General features: G+C 36.8%; 1 protein-coding gene across 1 annotated transcript in view; it reads left to right on the top strand.

The window, feature by feature from the left end:
- PDE3A (phosphodiesterase 3A) overlaps positions 1 to 25,989 on the top strand; it is a 337,733-nt gene that overhangs the window by 245,164 nt on the left and 66,580 nt on the right. The window lies entirely within an intron of this gene.

The raw sequence follows: 25,989 nt of genomic DNA, 5'->3' as shown, positions 1-25,989 counted from the left end.
ATTAAATAAAAGATAACTAGGATGATCAAGAAAGATATATTATTTCAGAATTTAGTTCAGAACCACATAGATAGTACTGAAAATATTCTAGATTCAAACACATTCACTGCAGTTAATACCGTACAACTTTTAATACTATCATCACTGCAGTCAAAGAATATAGATTTTGACATAAGGGACATTGTGATCCTTTTCTGCTTCTATTTCAGTTTATTATGGAACCTAGCCAAATCACTTCAAATTATATTTTAATATGCATTTGTTTATTATTTGTATTTTGGGGTCACACCTGGCGGTGCTCAGAAGTACTCCTGGCTCTAACTCAGAAATTGCTCCTGGCATGGAGGACCATATGGGATACCGGAATTTGAACTACCATCCAGCTGCATGCAAGACAAATGCCTTACCTCTGTGCAATCTCTCCGGCATTTATTTATTGTGAATACAAAAGCAGGAATGTATTCTTGGTCAAAGGAATAAACACACAGCCTAGCTTTAAATCCATCTTCTAATCTCCTCCTTGCTCACACTCTGATTTGCTGACTTGCATGTCTACACGTGTTTCCTGAAGACAACAGCTAATCTTACACATTAATCGCCTGAATCTGCTCCTGGAATTTACATAACTTCTGTAGGACATAAAAGATAGTTATGAGATATAAATAATAAAGGAAGGGCCAGAGTGATAGCACAGTGGTAGGAAGTTTGCCTTGCATGTTGGCAACTCGGGATGGACAGGATTTGATCCCAGCATCTCAATGATCCCCGAGCCTGTCAGGAGTGATTTCTGAGTACAAAGCCAGGAGTAACCCCTGAGTGCCACCGGTTGTGGCCCAAAACCAATAAATAATAATAATAAATTAAAAAGAAAATAGCATTCCTCCTACTGTTTGCAGAAGCAAATGGAGGGTTATACTGTGGAGAAAATTATAGTCTCTAGGTGTGTTCACAACTGCAATTTTCTAACAGCCTTCCTTATAGTCAACTAGGCTTGGAAAAAAATAAAAGAGGACAGTTTATTCTAAATTTTCTTTTAAAATTATAAAAGATGCTCAAAATGTTAGAGTTCACCCCTGGCAGAATTTGTAGAGCCAAACCAGAAATTATTTAACACCATGATTTAACAAATAATTACATGTCAAATGTTAGCAAGACAATGCAAAGGATAAGGCACTTGTCTTGCACACAGCATTCTGGGTTCGATCCTCAGTACTCCATATAATCTCCTGAATACCACCAGGAGTAATCTTTGAGTGCAGAAATTGGATTAAGCCCTGAGCACCACCAGGTATAGCCCAAAAACAAAAGGCAGTGCAGTGGTCAAAGCAATAGCACAGCAAGTAAGACTTTTGCCTTGCATATGGCCAATTCTGGTTCAATTTCCAGTATGCCAGATGGTCTCCCAAGCATTTCAGGGGGTTTTTGGAGCACAGAGTCAGAAGTTACCCCTGAGCACAGCTAGCCCCAAACAAACAAAAAACCAAAAGCAAATAAAAAATAAAAGGTATTACATGTCAGCAAAATAGTGGATAAAAATGGCTTGTCAGATGGAAATTGATCTGTACTTAGTACTTTTGATAAGATTCAAAGCTGGTTTTTGGTTTTGTTTTGCTTTGCTTGGTTTAAAAGATCAGCAAGTGTGTCTTTAAAACTTAGCAAAACATACAGAGAAAGTATTGAGGAACTAGGGATAATGTTCTTCATGTCTTAGAGTTTAATATTCTACCTTTTCACATAATCTTCTATCCTTTTTTCATGTTAAAATTCAATCAGGTAAATAACATGTCCACAGGTTTTGGGGAAAAAATATTATAAAGTTTGCAACTTTTTTTCCCTTTGGAATTGAATGTGTAATCTACATATACATGCATATTTACAAATGTAAAATCTAGATAGAAATAGTGACATACTGTTTTTTTTTAAATTCAGGGAACTTTATTAACTATCATAACAAAGTGATATGTCTTTTAAAAATGTATATTTCATTGTGAAAATATATATTAGGGTTACTTCATTTGGGAAGCTTTTAAATATATATTCTCATTAAATTTCTGTTCTCTGTCTATAAGCTTGTAAAAAACATGATTTCTAAAATATATTTCCTTCAAAATAAAGATCTAGTGAGCCAGAGAGATTGTACAGGTGCTAAGGTGCTTGCCTTGCACAAAGTTGTGTTGGGGTTCAATCACCAAGATCCTCCCAACCTTGCCAAGAGTGATTCCTAAAGACAAAACCAGAAATAAACCTTAAGCACAGCCAGGTGTGACCATAGAGCCAAAATCCTAAACAAAATCTAAAACAAATGTCTAATGAAATTTCTTTTCTATGAGCTTCTTTAAAAAAAATGCCTGAGAAGATTTTTTTGATGGAAGTAGAAGTATTTTGTAGATACTGTGTTAACTGCTACTATTAGTATATGTTATAATACTGTGGAGTTCTAAAGGAATAAAATGACAGTGATACAAGTATATATACTTTGCCCAATTATTAATCTGAGAACAGTTTGTCCGTGTTAAATCATTCAGTACAAACTGAAATCTGAGAGTTTAATGCAAATGGGTAAAATCAATATTAAGATCTTAGACTTTGTACATTTCAGTGTCCAATCTTTTCTGTCTGTGTCTGTCAGAGGTAAGTAGGATTCTAGTCTGTTATGATTCAGTCACAGGAGGAATACTGAGGTGTGACTGAGGAAGTACATTTATCTAGATTGTTTTCTTACTTAGTATACACTGGGAAATAAATTTTAGTTGTCACTATAACAAAATTATTTTGGGGAAGTTAGATGCTCATGAACTTTGGAACTCAAGAAAACAGATCCAGAATTAAAGCTTATTCTTTGTCCTTTTCTTTTTTCCTCTCAATTTGTTTTTTAGCTCATTTTTTTATCATGTCAAAGTTCTACCAAATTCAGCTCTTATGAGAATGTTTGATCCCCCTGCCTCCTATCACCACTAAGATTCTGAAAAATTCCTCAAATCTTTTTTTCAGTTATTTTTTACTTTTGGGTTTTTTTTTAACTCCCACATTTTTCTGTGGATTCTAAATAAATGCTATGATTTGAAAGATCATTTTTCAAAGATGTGTAGGCCTGGCCTTAATTCCTACTGATTTTCTTAGGAATGAACGATAGATAAAAATCTCTTCAACTGTATTTTCCTCCTGTGTGGAGGCAGTAAAGATGGTCATGATTTATGAGAGAAGACAGTTGGGTCAGCATTGTCTTGGCTTCCATCTTGGCCTATGATTTAGCCATGTGATTTTGAACCAGGTTTTAAACTTTGCAAACATCTGAAAAGATTTTATGTTGTGGTAGTTAGTATTTTCTTGCCAGAGTCAGGTGAGATATAAATGGTCTCATCTCTATAAAATGCTTAAATGTGTCCCTAGCATAAGATAACCTTGAATAGTATGCTATAATTCCTTTAGTTTGCTGAGTGTTTCATGCCTAGTGAAAATAATTTGAAGAAACAACCCCAGGGTAGTTGCTTTTTAAGAAACAAATTCTGACAAAGAAAAAATGACTTAAGGAAAACTGTGCACCCTCTAAATTTAATTAAAAGCCTTGGTATATATACTATTGTCTATAAACAGCATTTCTTGAATTAAGAAACAAGTTTGTTTCCATTTGTACAGACATTTATTTAAGAGAAAATAGAAATGGGGAGAGAGATTTACTGATTCTACGATCAAGAGACAAGTGTTCTTTGATTTCTAGAATTGTATCATACACAAAGATTTGGATGAAGAGGCCAGAACTAGAAATCATGATGAGGTCCAATTTATGCTCAAATTCAACAAGAAACTAAGGACCATGGTCTTCTCATTGAAAAAAGGAAACATCTGGGGCTGGAGAAATAGTATAGCGAATAGGGATGTGCATGTTGCTGACCTGTGTTTTATCCCCAGCATCATAGACAGTCCCCTGAGTCCTCAAGGAATAATTCCAGAGATCATAGCCAGGAATAACCCCAAAACATGCCAGGTGTGGCCAAGAACCCCCTCAAACGTGGGGAGGATTTGTCTTTGTTCAGTGATCAAGTCCATGCTACTTTTAACGAGACATTGCAAACAAAGATTCCTTTCTCCTATTTTACTGAGGCCTTTCTGATGAGTAGTGTCCCTTGCAAAAGTATAAACATTGATTTTTATGGGTCTAGGAACTCATTTGTGACACAACCTAGAAAAACAAACGTGAAATTCAAATTCCAAAGAGACTCAAATCCAAGTTGGATAAAATATTATCAACTCAGTTGCTCAGACAATTTTTCCAGAAACTCACCGATTTATCAGTTGCAAAATCCTTTCATGTCACACAGCACAAAATTCAGAATTCAGAATTGTTCAACTCGGTGAATGAAATATAAGACTATAAAAACAGAACATGATAGTCTCACATTCTCTTCACACTTAGAATCCAATGCAGAATGCCAACTTCTTGGTTCAAATATTCCCTTTTATATACCAACTGCAAGACTCTTATAGATAAGTCTTATATTTTTCACTGTTTTTTTCTTCACAGTCCTAGGAATTATTCCCTCTACCTCCACCCCAACAGCATTAAAGGGAATATGATTTTTTTTTACTTAGATTTAAACTAAGACCCATACTTGAATGGAGGCCAGTTTGGTTGAATGGATCCATCTCCTTTCTCCTCTTCTTCCTTATAATTCATGGAGTATTTCTACTTTTAAAATGTGCCCTGTATACTAGAAAATCCTTGAGTCCTTTCTCTTCATTTCTTAATTTCCTTCATAAAAAAATGCTCTTCAGCTAAAAGCAGATATAATTAGTTAAAGTTGCATGCTTTCCATTTGATTCTTTTCTAGGATACAAATTTGGTCTTTTTTTTTTTTTTGTCTGTCATTAGAGGTATACCAATCTACTACTATTATCTCAATCTCTTCCTTTTTCCTATTTCTGATTTGATATTTTTCCTTACCCAATTCTGCTCTGGGCCTCTGGCTGTTTTATTTTCTATCCTTAAATGAATACACACAGCTCATAAAAAGAACAGTAGTTACCGAATGACAGGTGTTTTTGAAAGGCTTGCTTAGTTTATATGTTCAGTGAAGATGTTGCTTCTAAATCAGCAGCTACTAATGACCTTTTGTTCCTGAGAGCTGTTAGAAGTCCAAATGAAGTCTTGGAAATAAAGCAGACTTTGGGCTTAGCTTGGAGCTGTTTTTTTTTTTCTAAAAGTGCCTTGTTGAGTTTTTATCTTATGCCCTAATGGATTTATTCTTAGGAGGCCTTTCAAGATTCACCTCTATTCCAACAATAGTTTCTCCCTCTCCTTGCCTTTCTGCCTTCAGCAAAAAGATCTGAGAACTTAAATGCCTTATAAAGTGACCCCAACCTCTCTATCCCCTTCAAATACCGACATTTGCCATATGGGGACCTTATTTTGTTCACAGAGCCTCTGTATTGGATTCCTTCCTCAGTTTGTAAGTTTATCCTACAGATTTTTATATACCGTTAAGCAGGGTTATTGGTAGTAATGCCAATCATACCACTGGTCAGTCAGCATCATAAGGATACATCAATTTTTATGCGAAATGTAGTGGGGAAATGTTGCTATTAAATGTATTTTTCAGCAATAGAATATACAAGTATACAATATACTTTTTAAAGTTCAAAAAAGCAAAACTTTTTGCAGATACCAAGAGTGAGGCTTACAGAAGTGAATCTAAGAAAGACCAATTATCAGTGAAACTTAATAGACCTCCATAGATTTGGAGAAAAAGAACATTTGCCTTGCAGTAAATCATTTGCATACTTGAATTGCATGCAGCTGACCCAGCTTTGATTTCCAACACAATATATGGTCCCCTGAGCACCTCTAGGAGTAATCCCTGTGTGAAGAACCAGGAATAAGCTTGAGTGCCTAAAACAGAAATGAAATAAACATCCTTCATTTAAATATAAATTTGCTTCTCCAAAATCTTTTCCAGCTGAGAATTATCTGACTAGTTTAAGTCATAGGAGCCAGTGATGAGGGAAAAAAAAAGAGAAGATCCTTTTAAAATGCATGTTTTTTCTTTTTTCTTTCTTTTTTTGTTTTTTGTTTTTTGGGTCACACCAATCAGCACTCAGGGGTTATTCCTGGCTCTACACTCAGAAATCGCTCCTGGCAGGCTCAGGGGACCGTATGGGATGCTGGGATTCGAACCACCATCCTCCTGCATGCAGGCAAATGCCCTACCTCCATGCTATCTCTCTGGTCCCTAAAACACATGTATTTTCATCTTGAGAAAAGAATGTGTAGCATTCAGAGGCTAAAAGTAGCCAGTGGAGTTAGCTTTTATACACACATGTTAGCTCTTCATCTTAATAGTGCTTGTCTCTTATAGGAACATAAAGACTGCTGTGAGCACTCAGCTTTTCTGTGCTCTCTCCTAGACAAGAATAACTTAAAATGCTGGGACCAAAGAACTAGTACAACCAGTAGGGTCCTTCCCCTGCAGGTGGCCTATCCAAGTTCCATCTCTGTTACTCTATGTGGTCCCCTGAGCCTTGACAGAAATAATGCTGAGTGTAGAGCAAGGATTAAACCAAGAGCACTCCACTGTGTGTGGCCCCTAAAATAATAACAATAATAATAATGATGATGATAATAATAATATAATGACAACAACATAAAATCCTCTTCTTCTAAGTGCACTATGTTCATAATTAGGGATTTAGAAAGGATTAACATGGGATGGGGTTTCTTCTTGTCTCTTTCTGTCTCTCTGTGTGTCTCTGTCTCTCTGTCTTTATATTTCTGTATTTTTCTCACATAGCACAAATATTCTTTCATGGCCTGAGTAATAGTACTGTAGCAGGGCATTTACTTCACTTTCTCCAGTCCTGGTTCAATCCCTAACACACATATTATCTATCTCTTGAGCACTATCAGGAGTGATCCCTGAACATATAAAGCCAGATACAGCTCCCCCCCAAAAAAAAAAAACCTCTAAAATCTACAAACAAAACATTCTTTTGACCTGTTTGCTTTTTATTAACACTTTAAGAATATTACCTCTTCAAGGAAAATATTGAGGGAAAATAATTTAAGAACAATATCAAAGAATTTTAACATGGAACATAAAATCTGCCCAGCACAGCCAATGTGACAAAAAGCTGACAAAAAGCCAATGTGAGAGTTCAAGGTAGGGTTCTGCTTAGGGCTGCAGACTGGACTCAATATAACACTGGGAGTATATTTACAGTGATCAAAGAGAAAATGTGTTGGATCAGAAATTAGGTCAATAGTTTTCTTTATCACCTTTGCTCTCAAAATAACTGTTCTCCAAGTTCTAAAATGCAATTAGGAAAGGCTTTAAAATCCTTTATTAATGTAACAATCTATATAATATCCAACCGGAATCTGCAGATCTAGTGGCAGATACCATTTACTAGTGCATGAATGCTGTAGTTTTTTCTTTTTCTACAACTGAGCAGCCAAGAAGTAAAAAAAAAAAAAAAAAAAAAAAAAAGCTTTTAAAAGGTGCCTTTACACTTGCCTTTAAAAGCCAGTAAAGTTGGAGCTTATTCCAGGGAGGAGGGGAGCACAGAGTTGGGGATGGTAGGGGATGATGAAGAAGGCAGGGGGGCAGTTGTTCTTCTGTGCCTGCTGACGTCAACGAAATTGCCAGATGGCATTTGAATGTTTTGCTAAAAGACAGGAGCCTTTTATTGCAGCTGTCACATGGGGTTTTATTCATTTGCATTCCCAGAAGTGACAGAAAGCTTGCTCTGACTGGAGGAGCACTGGGGCCATGGGCCTTTGGAAACCCAGAGGGCCTTTTGTACAGTGTTGTTACCTTAAGTGGCTCTGATAAGAGGCACGTGCTCAGAGAATGGCATGTTTTACTGTCAGCTTCAGAGGGCTCTGAACTACTCAGCTACAATTAGAACTCTAATGCGATCATTCAATAAATCTCTGCAGAAGGTCTTCTGGGTATCCAGACAGCTGAAATACACTCAGGCTACCTACAGGGTCTCAGATAGAGTGAGAGGTAGAGAACAAAGACCTGGGGCCAGTGATGGTTTTACTCCAGCCCTCAATACACAAGTTCGCATACCTGTCCAGACACTCCTGTATCTTCCTCCATGCTGCAGTATGGAGGGACCAAGTGATGGCTCTCTTAGAGCCATTGAAAGCTATCTAGAGCTCTCCTAGATCCATCAAAGAGGTATGAGCCTACCTATCGAAATAATACTTAAAGATACTGAACACTGTTCTAAGAGCCCCTCTAGGGAAGGCTTTATCTCTCCCTTCTTTTCCCAATTGCAACTTTCCTGTTGCACTCAACTCTAATACCTGCAATTTTTCCAGCTTTCTGTGCACCAAGCTAACAAGTTCATTTTATTTCTGAGCTTCCTTTTCTGGAATTATTAAGGAGTGATTTGATTTCTAGAGTCTATTTAAAAATAAATAGAATAAAACAATTGATACCCTAAGTGTTTTTGTCACTGGTGCTTTAATTCATGTCATTGGTGGGAAGTCTGGCCTATACTGGGTTCCCAGATTCTACAACTGTTTCACAGCCAAGGATAGGATGTGAGGCAGCAGGTTCATGTGAAAAGAGAAAAGAGAAATATCCTCTATGATGAAACTGAGGGCTGAAGTCAGAAAGGGTGGTGTGCCTTCCTTAACCTAGATTGTGTTTGCTACCCACACTGGTAGTTCCAGAGGACCTTTGAGCAGTGCTGTCCAACTGTTCAGTGAAAAGTCTTTGCTCCCTTTCTTGTCTTGCCAAGGCTTGCCTTATCTTGCTTTGTCTGCCTTGTCTTGGCAACACATGGCCTGGAGAGCAGAATCTTGGTTTGATGAGTTGAACCAGGTAGATTTTCCCCTGGGCTCCATCCTATTGCCAAGAAAAGGCCACTCTTACTTAGACTCCAAGAACAAACCAAAATAAAAATAAAAACCAAATAAAAATCGGGAAGATGGAACTTCTGGGCAGTGTAAATTTCCTTTTGATTTTACTTTCTGCTTCTCTCTTGTACTTTTTGGAGTTTAGCAGGAGGAAAATATGGAGGGTACATGGGTCCTTATATTTACATGGAGGTATAGATCTGAGTATGGCCTAGGAGAGGGTAGAGATTGAGGTCAGTGAGTATAAAACCAGTGCCAAAGAAGAATTCTTTTTTTTTTTTTTTTGGTTTTTGGGCCACACCCATTTGACGCTCAGGGGTTACTCCTGGCTATGCACTCAGAAATCACCTCTGGCTTGGGGGGACTATATGGGACACGGGGGCATCGAACCGCGGTCAATCCGCTTGCAAGGCAGACACCTAACCTGTAGCGCCACCTTCCCGGCCCCGAAAGAAGAATTCTTAAGAAAGACAGTAGCAAGAAGCACATTGCTAGGGCCAAGATGGCAGGCATTGAAAGGGAAGGAAGAAAAATGTAAAACCCAGAACTGACCCAGGTATCATTAATGTATTGTGCGCACAGAATGGTCAAAATTCCTTGTGAAATAGTATTTCCTATAGAGTACAGTCAAGTCTACATCTCAAGGGCACACAGATCATGGCATTAGCCTCTGTTTTTCTGTATCTAAGAGGTAGCCAGAGAAAACCTTCATGTTCATAGAAGTGCCCTACATTTCCTGTCCCAGCTTTCAGTCCTCTCTCAAAGTACAGAGCACTTGTGCTCAGCCGAAGTGTTGCATTGTGGATGTTACAATGGTCCTGAATTACTCTCACCATTCTAACATGGTACAATTTGCTCAACCACTAAAACAATATTCCTGAATGTTCTGGTAATAGGCATTTTCTGCCTCTATTTTTCATAGTCCCAAAACAGCATGTCCCTGATTCATTTATTTCTGAGTTATGGGGAAAATAATGTATTGTCTCTTTTCATCATGAAGTCAGTTTCTGATGGTGCAATACTATGGTGTCAGTACACATGAATCAGTGCTACTGTTCAAAGACAGCACAAAACACAGAGATGCAATCTGTGTCTCACTCTGTTTTGAATATTGTTTTGTGACACAGAATTGATTCAACCCATGTCAAGCTCTCTTAAAGTTAACCCTCTTCTAGTCTTACTTTAAACTCCATTGTTCAATGAAGCAGTGTGTCTACAAACTGAGTATCTGGTTATGAGTGCTCATCTGTAAACCAGATATGGTGACCTTTTATACCTTCATAAAGTAGAAAGGAGAGTAGAACCTTTATCCTGGCACTTTGAGTGGACCTTTTCCAAATATAAGGCCAAAATATGTGCCTTTTTTTCTTGGGATGGTGGTTACAATGATGTCCTGGCTGAGCTCTATGAATACAGCTGGGACTGACAGAGGAATCCTTTTCTTACCTCATATTCAAAATCCATATATCAGAGTCATGCAGATAATTCTGCATTTTTCAGAATGTAAGGTTTTCCACCTAGGTGGACTAGTTCCTAAAAGAGTACTAATTTGTCTTGAGAAATATCATAACTAAATATCACCTAATACTCAGGCTGTTCAGCCATATTTCTTTTTTTTTTTTCCTTAATTTTGAAGCAGAAAATTTTCCCTGGATAAACAAATAAGTAAATGAGTAAACCTGTTTATGTCTGTGATAGATCCTAGCACCAGAGAAAGCTTTAATGTAGTACAGAGACTGATGAAGAAGTTTGCATGTAGATTCTTTCTGTTTATATGCAATGGTTGATAGAGAATCAAGGGTAAGGTAAATTGATGAAAGGGATCTATCCAACTTTTCCTTAGTGTGGGGAGAATGAGAAGCATTGTGTTTATAAGAATTCAATAATAATGGAGCTATAAGAATAAAATATATTTAGTGGCTGGAGTGATATCACAGCAGTAGGGCATATGTCTTGCATGTGGCCGATCTAGGATGGACTTTGGTTCAATTCCCCAGTGTCCCATATGGTCCCCCAAGCCAGGACCAATCTTTGAGCGTATCACCAGGAGTAACCTGTGAGTATCACAGGGTGTGGCCCAAAAAGAATAAACCAGATTTGGGCACCAGAGTGATAGCATAGCAGGTAGGGCTTTTGCTTGCACTTTGCCTACCCAGGTTTGATCCCACAATCCTATATGGTCCCTCAAGCCTGCCAGGGATGATTTCTGAATGCAGAGCCAAGACTAACTCCTGAGCATTATTGGGTATGGCCCAAAAATAAAACAACAACAAAAAAATAAACAAGATTTGGGGATGGGACAAAGGAATAAAGTTCATCAGGCATATGTAAACTAGCATCTGGGAGATGAGTCATAGGTGATATTGGATTGATACAAGTGTATAGATACTCTTTGCTGAACACAAATTGAGTGCCAAATCACTTTGGTGGTATAAAAAGGCAGGCAGGAGTCTGTGTGAGCTGTTTTGGGAATAGAGGAGCAGAATGAAGTTTAGTTACCCTGAAGAACAGTGATATATCTAGAGAGTTGAGTCATTATTGAAGGTTCAGGACAATTTAGTATGAATAGGGTGGAGCTGTGAGCAGAGAGGGGGGGTGTAGGTAATTTAGGGAAGGTGTGTGAGTGAATTTAGAAAGTGTATTTGCACTCCAGAATGCTTAGAGGTGAAAGGTGAGAGAGATTATGAGGAATACAAAGTACGGAAAAGTCTAGAAGACACAGAATAGGGATATTCAGAGAAGAAAGTTTTAGAAGGGCATGGCAGATGCTGAAAATTTTTTTCAAGAATTGAGTGGCACTGATTTTGTCCCTGTCTCTGAAGAAAAGTTTTGCTCCTCAAACTAAAGACTATCTTTTGAATCTGGCAGTTGAAAAGCATTGTAAAAGCAAGCTATGTACAGTAAAAATTGGCACTGCTGCGAAGTCTCAGTGTCTGTTCCAAGTTTGTTTAGGAAGTATGATTTCAGAGTGAAGAGTCTCAAATGGTCTTGAGAATTGTTGTTATTCTGGATAGCTGTATGGTTTCTTCCACCGTATTCTCCAAAATGATTAACCACAAAGGGTCTTGCTAGTCATTTTCAGTTTCTACCTAAAATCTCAGCAAAGTTTCCATTATGTCTACACTAAAAGACAATCACTCATCATTTGAAGGCTATTGTGGAAGGGTGTTCAGTTTTACATAGAGAATTGTTTGATTTTAGAGGGTTTTTTGAATATTTCTTAAACTTGAGAGAATATTATCCTTCATCCACTTAGAAAATATGGCATGCTGCCTGTGTGTTGCTGATGTTGGGAAATTGAAAAGGTAGATGTTTCTGAAGAAGTAAAGGGCTTGACATTGATTCCCTAAGGTTACCTTTTCTTAAAATTCTAAAGGAGAAGCCACTAAAGAAGAGGAATATATGTACATGATATAATTACATACTCTCTGTAGCATCAAACTCTTTTAACAATGGGTTAAAATTAACCCACTATTTGTTTCTATTTTTCCCTTCCATACCTGGTATTTCCAATGAGATAAGTATTCCGGTTCTACTGAGAAAGTAATTTTCTGTCAAGTCTTCTTTTATGCTTGATAAGTAATCAGTGATATTAGCCCTTAAAAATAAAACAGTGGGCCTGGAGGCCAAAGAGTGCTGGAAATCAGGAATTGTCTGATCAGGAAAGTGTGTGAGCACTCTGTCTTCTTGGTTCCTTTGTCTGCTGGTTTATTAAGTGTGTTTTCTATGAGCAGAGACTTATTACAGAAAACTGAGTAAGAAGTGTTAAGTACTGTGACTGCTGGGGTAAGGGAATGCAAAATTTAGACAGATGAAAATGTTCAAGATACCTTTGAGAACATTGAGAAGAAGACATCATCAGATCATTTGAAAAGCAGAACTCAGTTACTGAACAACTTTCTGTTGAGTTCTTAAAGTCATAAGGTGTCAAAACTGAATGAAAAACATTCACAATTGGAAGTATTCTAGGAAACACCCATTAAATGATGTATGTTCAGGTGATGCTGGAGTAAATAAAATTTTCTTAAGACTTTGAGACTAGGGGATTATGGTATCTTTGAGAAGATGAATCATAACTTATTGATATGTTTGGAAGTTGTATTTTGCTCATTAATACACATATAGCAATAAAATGGATTAACAAAGTAGAAGTAGCATCATAGTAGTGGGTGAAGGCTCTGTTAGAGAATTGGAAGAGTTATTCTGGGGGGCGGGGTTTATGGAAATATAGGTGGAAGAAAAAGAGTGAAGGTCTGTCAAAACTGCCAGGAAGTTGAATTATGTTTTCTAGCCTTAGTAATCACACAAAATAATAGTAGCATTTTACTATATCCTTATTAGAGAAAAATACCTAATGAAAGAAAAAAAGACATAATCAACAACCTAAAGGCACACCTTAAATATCTGGAAAACAAAAACAGCAAAGGAACCGAAAAACAAAGAGATATAAAGAAGTAATAAAAACCAGAGCAATATAGAAACAATATAGAAATAAATAAAACAATACAAAAAACTGATGAAACCATAATATTATTGTGAAGGAATAAACAAGATAGACAAACCACTGGCAAGTCTCACAAGATAAAAAGGAATATTTTAATTTTAAAGGAAGAGATAGAAATCCAATTTTGGTGGTGGAAAATTAGTTACCTCTGAAAAAAATATAAAACAAAGAGAAGTCTCCATCTCTTGGTGCTTATTAGGAAGTAGAAAAAACAAGTTTTGTGATGTGTGCCAGTGAAATGGTACCTCCTTGTTGTTTTGATTTGCATCTCCCTGATGATTAGTGATGTGGAGCAGTATTTCATTTGTCTTTTGGCCATTTATATTTCTTCTTTGAAGAAGTGTCTGTTCATTTCTTCTCCCTATTTTTGATGGGGTTGGATTTTTTTCTTGTTAATTTCTATGTCAATAACTTGTATATTTTGGATATTAGCCTCTTATCTGATGGGTATTAGGTGAATAGTTTCTCCCATTCTGTGGTGGCTCTTGTATTCTAGGCACTATTTTCTTTGAGGAATAGAAGCTTCTCAGCTTAATATAGTCCCATTTGAAATAAAATTTTTCTGTGAAGTGTTCAGCTACAATTTGGATACATTCTATCAAAAAGAACTGGAGAAAAAAAAACTGATAAAACTAATTAGACCATGATTCAAGTTGTGGGAGTAAAAAGTAAAAAAAAAAAAAGATTCTTTAAGATGTTTACAAAAGCTATTCATATCTTTGTACATGAAGATCTTATGAATGGTTCTTAGGTTAATGTAAGTTGTATATGATCATAAACTCTTTAGGTCCTCATGTTAGTAATTTTCCAAATATTATATTAAGAAAGAGTGGCTAGGCTTAAGTGAGGCTTGTCAAGTTTACCTAAACATGCTATAATCCTCTGTCTTGTTGAATTCTCAATGTACTGAGTGTAATTGAAAATATTTTCCTCAACTAATTAGCCAAGACTTACAGATTGATAATTTTTATTTTCATTTTCACTTTTCTAGCTACTGAGTACATATATTTTTGTAAAATGTTAGGCTCTCATCACTATTTCCAGCTCCACATGAATAAATATTATACTTAGCTTAATGGTAATAAAGACATTATTTCTTAAAGTCTTATTATTTCTTAATAATATCAAAGATGACAAAGGTTCAGGAATTTGTGGCTCAATAATGTTTTAACAATCCCAGTTTTACGTTGTTTAATTTATATCCTCACCCTTGTGCTGACTTTGTCCTAAAATTGCTTACACTTGTTCCTTCTCCTACCCCCTGGAGATTATGGATTCCCTTTTCTGCAATACAGAATTATCTGGGGCCTGACTGGCCACACTGAGTCAAGCCCACCAATCCTTCACCATTACACATGACTCCCCCATGATTAGAGTTGACAGTCAGCTCCAACACATGTATGATTTGAAGAGTTCTGAACAGTGACACCTTTCAGGACATGTTCATTGTATTGTCAAATTGCTGGTTCATTGTCAGCTGTCCAGTCCATTGACTGATCTGACAGTATAGGCCTGCACAATGCAAAGATCTGTGAAGTTCTTACTATCTTTTGGGTAATCTGTGATTGATATTAGAGAAGCAGTAGTGAGTAAAATTAATTAAATTATTGAAGCCAGCAGGAGACAGATGAGGCAATTTTGGGTTAGGTTTCACTGTATTAACTCCAAAGCCTCTGCTGTCAGCATCTGTATGTAAAAGGATCAACACTTCTCATCTGCTTGTTTTAATAATGCTTTGCTTATTTGTTTCTATAGGATACTTCATGAAAGTTTTCTCAGTACACTTTTAGTCTCATACTTCCAGTCTTATCTCTCTCTCCTCTCTCTCCTCTCTCTCTCTCTCTGTAGAATAAAACTAAAATGAACTGAAACAATGACTATAAAGGAGTTCATTAGCCAATTCCTGGAGCAGGGTGGAGGAAGAAACTAGGCCACATTTTTAACCAGCAGTGTTATTAATCTCATATTTTGAAAAGAATGTTGCTTTGTTTGCACAGGTCTTTGTCTTAAAAAAAATTAGTGCTAAAACCTTGAGTTGTTGGCCATTTGTTTCTCTACTGTGCTCTTTTTACCATACCAATGACATATGGAAGCATTGACTAAACTGGCAATTGTGTCCACAAGGATAAAAACAAATCTATAACATAAATGTGGTGTGACTCATACTATAGTCAAATGGTTTTATTTTCTTGCCTAATTTCCGCCTTTACTCAGTAACTTATTGTTGCTAAATGAGTGGAGAGTATAATTTTGAAATGCTTCTCAAATTTTAAATAAAACCACTTATGATCCTGCCCAACATTGATGTCCTATTAAATATCATGGTAAGCTACTGGATGCTCTGACCTGAAGATAATCATGTGATTATCTGAATATCTCATTAGTTAGAATGATTTAATAACAGAAACCATTTTCTCAAGATGAACTTATTAACCTAGACTTCTAGGCAGATCCATTATAAAATTTTATTACCATCTAATAGGAAAACTAAGGTCTCCTATTATCAACAGATATCTTTACAAGAGCCTACAGTTTCTCCTAATGGAAATTAAATATAAAAATTTTGACTTAGTATGAGTGATAGGAATAAAGAACAAATGGCACTTTTTTTTGATAAAGACCTGGTAATAGTGTAGTTTTACATAGACTTAATTCTTGGAAGACTTTAATTAGATGTTTTAAGAAACTGTGAAAAGAAGGGAGTATACCATAAATTCTCAGTTTCCTGATGATATGAGTTAGTTCCTCATAATAACAAGAGCTGAAGTTGATAAAAATTAATTGAAGGAACAGTTTGCCAAATCATAGCATGTAACAAAATTAGCACTTATTTTCACAAGGTCAGAGATAAGTGACCATACCTAGGAAGGGTTACCTAAATTAGATATAGGCAGCCTCAAGCTATGATAGTCAGAACCTATTCTTCCTCTGCCTGCCATTTAACCTAACACCTGGCAGGTTGTTTAAACACTACCAAACTTGCTTCAAACTTTAAAAAGGGGCCAGAGCAATAGCACAGTGTTAGGGTGTTTAAGACAAGCAGCTGACCTAGGATGAACCTCAGTTCGATCCTTGGCATCCCATATGGTCCCCCAAGCCAGGAGCGATTTCTGAATGTATAGCCAGGAGTACCCCTGAGCATCACCGGGTGTGGCCCAAAACAAAACAAAACAAAACAAAACAAAAACAAACCTTAAAAATTGTTCCCTTTTTAATGTAACTTTTGAAGCTCAACAGTTTAAGAAATTATATGTCTATCTATCATCTCTCTGTCACACACACACACACACACACACACACACAAAATGCTCTTACAGTAGAGAAGGTAAGGAGATTGCCTTCCTCTGGGCATTGAGCCAGGAGTAAGCCCTGAGTACAGTTGGATGTGGCCCCCCAAAATAATAACCACATAAAAGTGCTATTATAAACTGTCAATATTATACACAAATATCTCTATATAAATTTGCTTGCTGAGAAACTTCCCTTACTCTTTCCAGCCAATTTGCAAGTAACTGACCCTGGTCTACTCTGATGGAACAAAATGATACTCAGATTTCTCTACCTTATTGAGGGGTTTGGAAGCTGAGGAACCATGATATCCAAGTTTCAAAGTGGAAACAGGAAATTAAAGTAATGAGAGATGTAAAGATTTTAAGGGAAATGCCAAGAAAATAACAGTGTCTTTACTTGAAAGACAAGTATGCTGACCATTCGTGTTTCTTCCTTCTCACCCTTCTCTTCCCTGGAGAATGGATTTTTAAAAAATTCTAACTTTGGGAGAGCTGTAAGTGACTATTGTGTATAAGTTCAGGCCACTATTTTTGGAGTTCAAATGGGAAAGATCCACATGGCTAGGGTTAACATGTCGCAATCTGTTCTGTGTGAAAAGCTTTTGAGGAAGCCGCCATCTCATCCTTCTCATAATTAGAAGTGCTGTTAGATTTATGAGGTTCCCTACGTTCGTTCTTTTCTCCTTAAATTCCTTTTGGCCCCCTGAGTATTGTTTCCTCACTGGAACTTCATCTTCACCAAGCAGTCCAGACTCCTTCATTGTTAGGGTCCTGTCAAAACTTTGAGGTATGTTGCAGACGGTGTTTGGTTTAACATGTGAGTCAAAAAATTGACATTTTACTGTGCCTCTGTATTCCCCTTTTGAGTGACTGATAAAATTAGTTTGTTTTTCTTGTACTGTGTTGAGATATGATAAATGTCTCTCAGTGGCAAAGCACATGTTGTTTAAATGTTGCACAACCCCAAAAATTTCTGCCGTGTATTTGAAATTGAATGTGTTTCCAGTGAAAGCCCCCCAAAACTGCTCTTTATTGTGATGTGATGCTGTAATTCATGGTATTATAAATTTATAACTTTGTTTCTCTAAAACAGCGTTTTCTAAATTTCCAAAACATTAATTTACAAGTGTCTTGAAATTTTATCTACTTATGAGTGTGGAAAATTTACGGCATAGCTTGTGACATCTTTAATGAGTCATGAAACTGGAATTTGCTGAGTTATGTTTGACTGATTTAGTGTGTGTTGGGACAGAGAGGGACAGGGAGGAGTATTTCTTACCCCTGGACGGTTGGCTTGGTAGAGGGAGACTATCATTCCCAATCTAAAAGAGAATATATTCTAGAACAACTGGTCAGACACACTATGGATTTTACAAACTAGCCATAGAACACTCAGCCTTCTATTTTTGTACTTGAATGGATTTAGGAAAGAAAATACTGAAAATCATTATAGGAATAAGTAAAGTGCTCTTGGTTTTCAAGCTAATAAGTGCAACTGATTCTTCTGACTTCCCCTCCTCTAGATCTGGCATCCTTGGCTGTACTTGGTCCTCACCCAGCTTTGGGTGCCTGTATTCATCATTTCCCTTCTCAGATATTTTTTAGCATTCAATGACCATTGATAGAATAGGAAACTTTGTCTTTTTTCCATGGGCTTCTGAAATCTAGGTTCATGTTTTCTTTTCAACCTTAAACTGAACCCTTTCATATCTGATATACTAGTCTATAGTGAAATCACAAACACCTTCTGTTCTGGCTTCATGCTTCCTTGAGCTTCAGATTGGGTTCCTCACTTACCTCTTCCCCAAGCCAAGATCTCTAATCTAGAGGGCTCATTTTGCTTTTCTGTCTGGCAAACCCTCTAAAGTTTACTTCACTGGTGCATCTGGTTTGTTTGGGGATGAAACTTGCCCTTTTCATTCCTCTTTCAAACATTCTATGCTCACCCTTACTTATACCTTTATCTCCTTTCCTAATTACCTGCATCATTTTCTCATCAAGGGATTGAATAGTGAATTGATAATTTGTTTTGTTTGGGGACCACACCTGACTGTGTTCAGGGATTACTATTGGCTCTGCACTCAAGGATCACTGCTGGTGAGGCAGAGGAACCATGTGGAGTACCTGTGATCAAACTCACATCAGATGTGCAAAGCAAGTTCTCTACACACTATACTATCTCTCTAGCCTTCAGATAACTATTTATAAAGGAGAGTGCCAGTATAAGATACCCTTCAACTTTGTACCTGACATCCCCTTTGAGAAATAAACAGGGTGGGGGTGCTGACCTCTACAAGAAAAGGTTTATCCTTTCACCCTCTGCTTTCTTCTCTTGGATCAGCTCTGTTCATCCTCTCATTGCCTACTTACCTAGTGGAATTCCCTTAATATTTGTTTGTGATCACCTGATCACCAGCTCTTTAGAATTTATTCCCCTTCTTTGACTGATACGACTCCATCTGCTCTTACATAGCTTATTTGTATGAAAATGCTGCCTACTACGTCAGTGCTTTTCCACTTCTGTCCATGGACCCATGCCAGTCAAAGACAGAGTGATCACACATTGTACTCTTAGACCATGTTGCAATACCGTAATAAATATTGGTGTATAAATATACTGATTGTAAGAATTTTTTTAAAAATTTCTGCCTTAATGAGCAGTAAAAATATTCCTCCTTTTGTACCAGGACACAAAAAGGTAAAATCCCTAGTCCATATTGTCTTTTCTACTTTCCTTGCTGTATTTGTTATGGAACATGAATCTCAGTACTTGACCAAACTTCTGATTTGGGGATAGTTTTCAGTCTCTCAAATGCACTGGTTGCCACCGACTGCTCTTCCCTTTTAGACCCCTTTGATCCTACACTCAGTTTTCAGTCCTTGCCTATATTTTTCTCTGTTTTGCTTTCCTCTGGAGCTTTAAAATTCAGTTTTGAGTGACTGGAGAGACTGTCAAAGGGCTAGCACATGCATTGCCTAGATTTGATCGGAACACTACATGTTTCACTACAGTGACCCTGGAACACAGAGCTGGGTGGGAGTAAGCCTTGAGCACTACAAGGTTTAGCCTCCCCACCCCTAAGTAAACAAAATGATAAATAGCTTTAAAGCCAGAATTGACTGGGGGTTGGGCCACACCCAGTGATGCTCAGGGGTAACTTATGACTATGTGCTCAGAAATCCCTCCTGGCTTGGGGACCATATGGGATGCCAGAAGATCGAACCGCAGTTCATCCTAGACTAGCGCCAACAAGGCAGACACCTTACCACTCTATGCCACCTGGCCCCTATTTCTACGCTCTTCTATGGCATTGTCTTAAAAGGACCATATCAATGGCATGATAACCTATGTGCCTTTTCAGTCCAGATATTTGCAGATATGCAACTTGAATCACTCCCCTCAAAGAGCACATTTTTCTTCAGAAATGAGTTATTTGGCATTTATATCAAAAGTTATTCCTCTGTGATCCTGGACTTAGGGAAAGATTTTTTGCTACCAGTCAGGGGCAGCTATCAATCAGTACAGCCACATCTGTACAACCTGTAAGTCCCCTCATTCCTCCTTTTATGATTTCCAGCCTCCAGGATTTTGTAGGGTTCCTAGGATTTTATCCATGTTCATGAATGAAGCTCCTGTTCTTCCTCCAATTTCTAGACACATTCTTTACCTCTGGAAACTCTGGAATCCACCTGAACTTTGCTCCCAAAAGTCCAATATTTCTCAACCTCCATTTCTTCTCATCTATTCTCTTTTAACAAAAAAATGTTCATGCATATACCCTACTTATTGCTTGCTATTTTTTTTCATTTGTGTTCCAGATTATAGAAAAATGTGCAGATTTGCAAGCTGTTATCAGTGCTCTAACTCTTTGGCAGTTTACTCTTTTCTGGAAGTAGTCATTTGCACTTCAGTTTGTTAGATATAGTTTATATTTAATCTTCAGTATTTAAGCCTAATAACGGTTTTAGTTATTTGTAGGTAAGAAAGGAGTAAAAGGTAAAAGTGCTACAAGGTAAGTTTTAGGATGCTTCCATAAAACTCTATAACTGTATTTTAAAGAAATATTTTGGACATACATTTTCTCTTCACTTTGAGGGTAAATCCACTGAGTTTTGGTGGTTGAGAGCCTGTTACTTCCACTTTCACTCATTTCTAGATCATTTAGTGCTACAGAAATGGGCACTAAAATGGGTTCTTGGCTTAGACTAATGACTGGAAATTTGTATTGCCTTTGTCCTTGTAAGACTTTCAGCCTAAAAAGGAAGGAAAGATCCAATGATCATATACCAAATACTGACAGCTGTGGTTGGGTGATAGAAGGAACCTTCAACTAGAGATGAAAATCTACAACTTCTAGGGATTTTTCTTATTCTCGTTAAGGAAAGGAAAAGTTTCCAGCATGTGAAATCAAAGAATGACCCTGTAGGCAGAAAAAAAGCACCACCAGGAGAATTTTCTGGATTGCACAGTACAGGGAGGAGCTCTAGATCAGGACCAGAAGCAAATCAACTGTAGAGTATGGTGGTGGTGACCTGGGGGTAGGAAAAGCTCAGGCTAACTAACGAAGACCAAATATCAATGAAAGGGCACAAAGACCTTGTATCAGAATGAACCTTTGGAAGTTCTTGGCTTTATAAAGATATGATCATAGTAGAAATATGGAAAAGTGTTCAAATTGTGCATAAAGTGGATCTGTTCGTAATGATAGTTTGAATTTAAAATGATCCCAGAAGAATTTAAGATAATGTGGAATGTATTCATTTTTACCAATAGTCTTTTGAAAGTTGCTCCTCTTTCACAGAAGAAATGAAACGACCCAATTCCTGAGAGCAGCACTAGCTAAAAAATAAAAAACAAAAAAACAAAAAAACAAACCACTCACCAATTAGAGCTCTTTAAAAAAGCAGAATACTGCCATCTGTTGTCCACTGAAATGGTTTCAAGCTAAGCAAACAAACCTCAAGTTCAGGGTATTAGAATTTTTAAAAAGTGTCGCTGTACACATTTTCTGACTGAAACCCATCTACAAATATGTTTGTAACCATGGTGCTTAAATATATTAATAAACAGAAAAAAGGAAAAAAAAATCACTCACACAGAAATGACAGAAAAATAAATAAATAAAATGTGTCACTGAATGACTTCAACATTCGTCAATTTTAGGAGCTGTACTTATCTTAGAGATTCTTAATTTTTCTTCTGATATTTATGAATTCATGCACAGAAAACTCAGCTCTATGATGCCAAGAAATAGTAAAGCTTTTTATTTACATAGCAATTTATATTGAGCCTCGTCTTTTCACTCTCCTTTGCACAGAGCTGATTTTTCCACTGGATGCTTTCTCACTTTGCCAGTCATCACCCCTTTTCTCAGTGGAAGAAAGTAAATCAGCTGGAAGTCCAGGGTAGTTGAGGTAACCTTCTCAGATGTTCAGATGCTTTCTCCAGTCAATTATTTATCAAGTTTTTTTACTTCCTAAAAATTTAAGTAGGGTCGGGAGTGATAATACACTTAGGTAGGGCACTTGCCTTGCACACATTTCTATTCTTGGCACCCCCAATTTGTTCACTAATCCCTATTAGGAGTAATCTATGAGCACAGAACCAGGAATAATCCCTGAATGTCACCAGATATGGCAAAAAATAAAAATAAATCAATAAATAAGTCATGCATGGCTGTTGTTATCTTTGAGAATATTGAAGTCACTGGTATCTGGAAACTACTCAGAAAACTAATTTAAAAAAAAAGAGAATTTTGTGCCATGTGATTTATTTACACATAGATGGTAGTGATATACCTCGGGACATTATATTCACCTTGGTGACCAAACATGTTCTTTGAGCATCAATACAAAAGGAAACTCAGTAACTGCCTGAGTTTGCTGTGCCTCATGTCTCAGAGAACCAGCCAACAGCAATGTTGCGGGAAACAGCTTGCGTAAGGGCCCCTATATGTTTTCCTCCTACTGTACACATATATTATCTTAAGGAGAAAATCCAAATGTAAATTCATAGCCCCTGCCAGAAAATTAAAATAAGCAAACATCTGCTTCCCTAGAATGGCCTTTAGCCAAGACTCAGCCTACAATGAGTTACTGCAAAATTTTCACATGATTTCATTTTTTAAAAATTTCCCAACGAACTTCAAGTCTAAAATTATAAATGGATCTTATGAAAGTATAAACACAAATGCAATTCTGCTGGCTCTGAGGTCAGAACCAGTCCTACACCCAAGATCATTTATCAAATCCAGCTCTTCTAAAGGAGTGTATTACATTCAAAACCCATATCCAACTTCCTAGGCTCTCAATCAGGTTCCCAGGAAAAGATCTGGAGAATGTGTGAGGGCAAGCTATGCTTAGAGATGGAGGAGGAGACAGCTTCCAAAAACCTATCAGGCATCTTTTCCTAGCATTGAAGGCCAAAGTTGGGTACAGATTGTTCCAGACTCTGCTTTTACGTGTCATTCCTACATTGTTGATTCCTCATCTCCCCACTTTCATTTTACCCTAAGAATGTTCTTTCCTTGCTGTGTTTGCCTCCCAGGATGACTACAAAGAATGAAATATAGAATTCCTTTCACATACTGTGTTACAGATAACACTATTGCAATCAACCAGATTATTTGAGACTTAAGACTTTGGCACAATTATTTTTTAAAAGCTAAAAATTAATCTTAGATCTCTTTAGTCTATATGGAAATAGGAATACAGCCTTTATGAATAAGAAGTGAAAGCATTCAACTTTTTATTATTGTTTTAATTTTTTTCTTTTGTTTTTATTGGCATGTGCATTTGTGTGCTTATCATTTTTTCATTGCTGTCAAATTAATGGTGACATAAAAAATTTTCAAACAACTACTGTGGGTTAAAGCATTCTTTACAGGCTCTTAATGTACCTGATTTCATATAATTATCAATATAGTTATTTATTACTCCCCTTTTTATTGCTGTGCCACTTTTTAATAAGATATAGTATTTCAGTATTCTATAGTGTATTTAATACTATATAAATTACAGAACTCAGTAAGTAGATATTGCCATATGCCATATGATTTTAGATTTTTTTTATCTTAATATAAAGTCAAGAACAATGTATTAATTGATTATATGTAGATTGTATACTGATTACTGAATAGAACTTTTTACATCTCAGTTCTTTATAATGGTATTTTCTAACTTCTTACATACACAATTTTCCAGGTGCTAAACATGATAAAAAGCATGTATATTTTTGCCTCTTGGAAAATACAGTAACCAAATTTTATTTCTAGTCCTTATTTCAGAAAAAAATAATAAATATACTTAACACAGATATTTCTGTATGTCTCATTCCAAGTATAAGGAAATACTAGGTTTAAAGGAGTCTGACATCCAACTGTCCTGTAAATTTAACATTATTAAAGCAGAAGATCACAAAATGACATGTCTTTCCATACCTTCAATAATATATGTCATATTAGAACAGATAAATATGTAGGCTTTCACACATCTTGGTGATTCACAAACAAGGTTTCTTTTTGGTCATGTGTCTACTCTGTTGACCAGAGTTCCAGGTTACCTTTCTTACATTATCACAGCATAAAGGAGCATACTTTCTTGTTTACAAATGCACATTTTAGGTAGTTTGGCAGTGAAAAATCACTAATGCCTTTGGAAACATTCTGAACTAAAAATCTTCACAATTTTTCCTTTGAATCTATAAAGTAATAGCTCTCTTATTAATTCTCACCTTTATGAAATTTATTTGGGAAGTCTGTAAAGCCATTCCATTCTGGTTTCAAGAAAACAATTGCATTTTTGCTCATATCAGTGGTTTATAGATGATGTTTTAACATATAATTAAGTTGCAGTGGAACTACAAGTGGCCTCAAACTGTATTCATGATTCAAACTAATAAGGCAAAAATAGGGGAAGGTTCAAAAGCAGTAAATTTAATTTTCTAAAGCATTAAAAATATTACAAACCTTTGTAAGATATTAAAAGTTGAATGGTTCAGACACGTGGGATTTTCTTTTTTATTTTCTGTGATTTATTTATTTTGTTTCTTGGGCCATGCTTGGTGACGCTCAGGGGTTATTCCTGTCTATGAACTCAGAAATTGCTCCTGGCTTGGAGACTATATGGGATACTCGAGAATCAAACCAAGGTAGATCCTAGGTCAGCTCTATGCAAGGCAAATGCCTTACTGCTGTGCCAGTGTTCCAGCCCCAGTACATGGGTTTTTCTTTCTTTGTTTCATATATATTTTAAACACCTTGATTACATACATGATTGTGTTTGGGTTTCAGTCATGTAAAGAACACCACCCATCACCAGTGCAACATTCCCATCACCAATGTCCCAAATCTCCCTCCTCCCCACCCAACCCCGGCCTGTACTCTAGACAGGCTTTCTATTTTCCTCATATATTCTCATTATTAGGATAGTTCAAAATGTAGTTATTTCTCTAACTAAACTCATCCCTGTTTGTGCTGAGCTTCATGAGGTGATCTATAACTTCCAGCCCTTCTATCTTTTGTGTCTAAAAATTATTATTGCAAGAATGTCTTTCATTTCTCTTAAAACCCATAGATGAGTGAGACCATTCTGCATCTTTCTCTCTCTCTCTCTGACTTATTTCACTCAGCATAATAGATACCATGTACATACATGTATAGAAAAATTTCATAACTTCATCTCTCCTGACAGCTGCATAATATTCGATTGTGTATATGTACCACAGTTTCTTTAGCCATTCATCCTTTGAAGGGCATCTTGGTTGTTTCCAGAGTCTTGCTATGGTATATAGTGCTGCAATGAATATATGTGTAAGGAAGGGATTTTTGTATTGTATTTTTGTGTTCCTAGGGTATATTTCTAGGAGTGGTGTAGCTGGATCGTATAGGAGCTCGATTTCCAGTTTTTGGAGGAATCTCCATATCGCTTTCCATAAAGGTTGAACTAGACGGCATTCCCACCAGCAGTGGATAAGAGTTCCTTTCTCTCCACATCCCCACCAACACTGTTTGTTCTCATTCTTCGTGATGTGTGCCAATCTCTGTGGTATGAGGTGGTACCTCATAGTTGTTTTGATTTGCATCTCCATGATGATTAGTGATGTGGAGCATTTTTTCATGTGTCTTTGGCCATTTGTATTTCTTCTTTGTCAAAGTGTCTGTCCATTTCTTCTCCCCATTTTTTGATGGGATTAGATGATTTTTTTTCTTGTAAAGATCTGTCCATGCCTTGTATATTTTGGAGATTAGCCCCTTATCTGATGGGTATTGGGTGAATAGTTTCTCCCACTCAGTGGGTGGCTCTAGTATGCTGGGCGCTATTTCCTTTGA

The sequence above is a fragment of the Suncus etruscus genome, chromosome 11, assembly GCF_024139225.1.
Source record: "Suncus etruscus isolate mSunEtr1 chromosome 11, mSunEtr1.pri.cur, whole genome shotgun sequence".
NCBI lineage: Eukaryota > Metazoa > Chordata > Mammalia > Eulipotyphla > Soricidae > Suncus > Suncus etruscus.
This window is presented reverse-complemented; position numbering and strand designations above follow the sequence as displayed.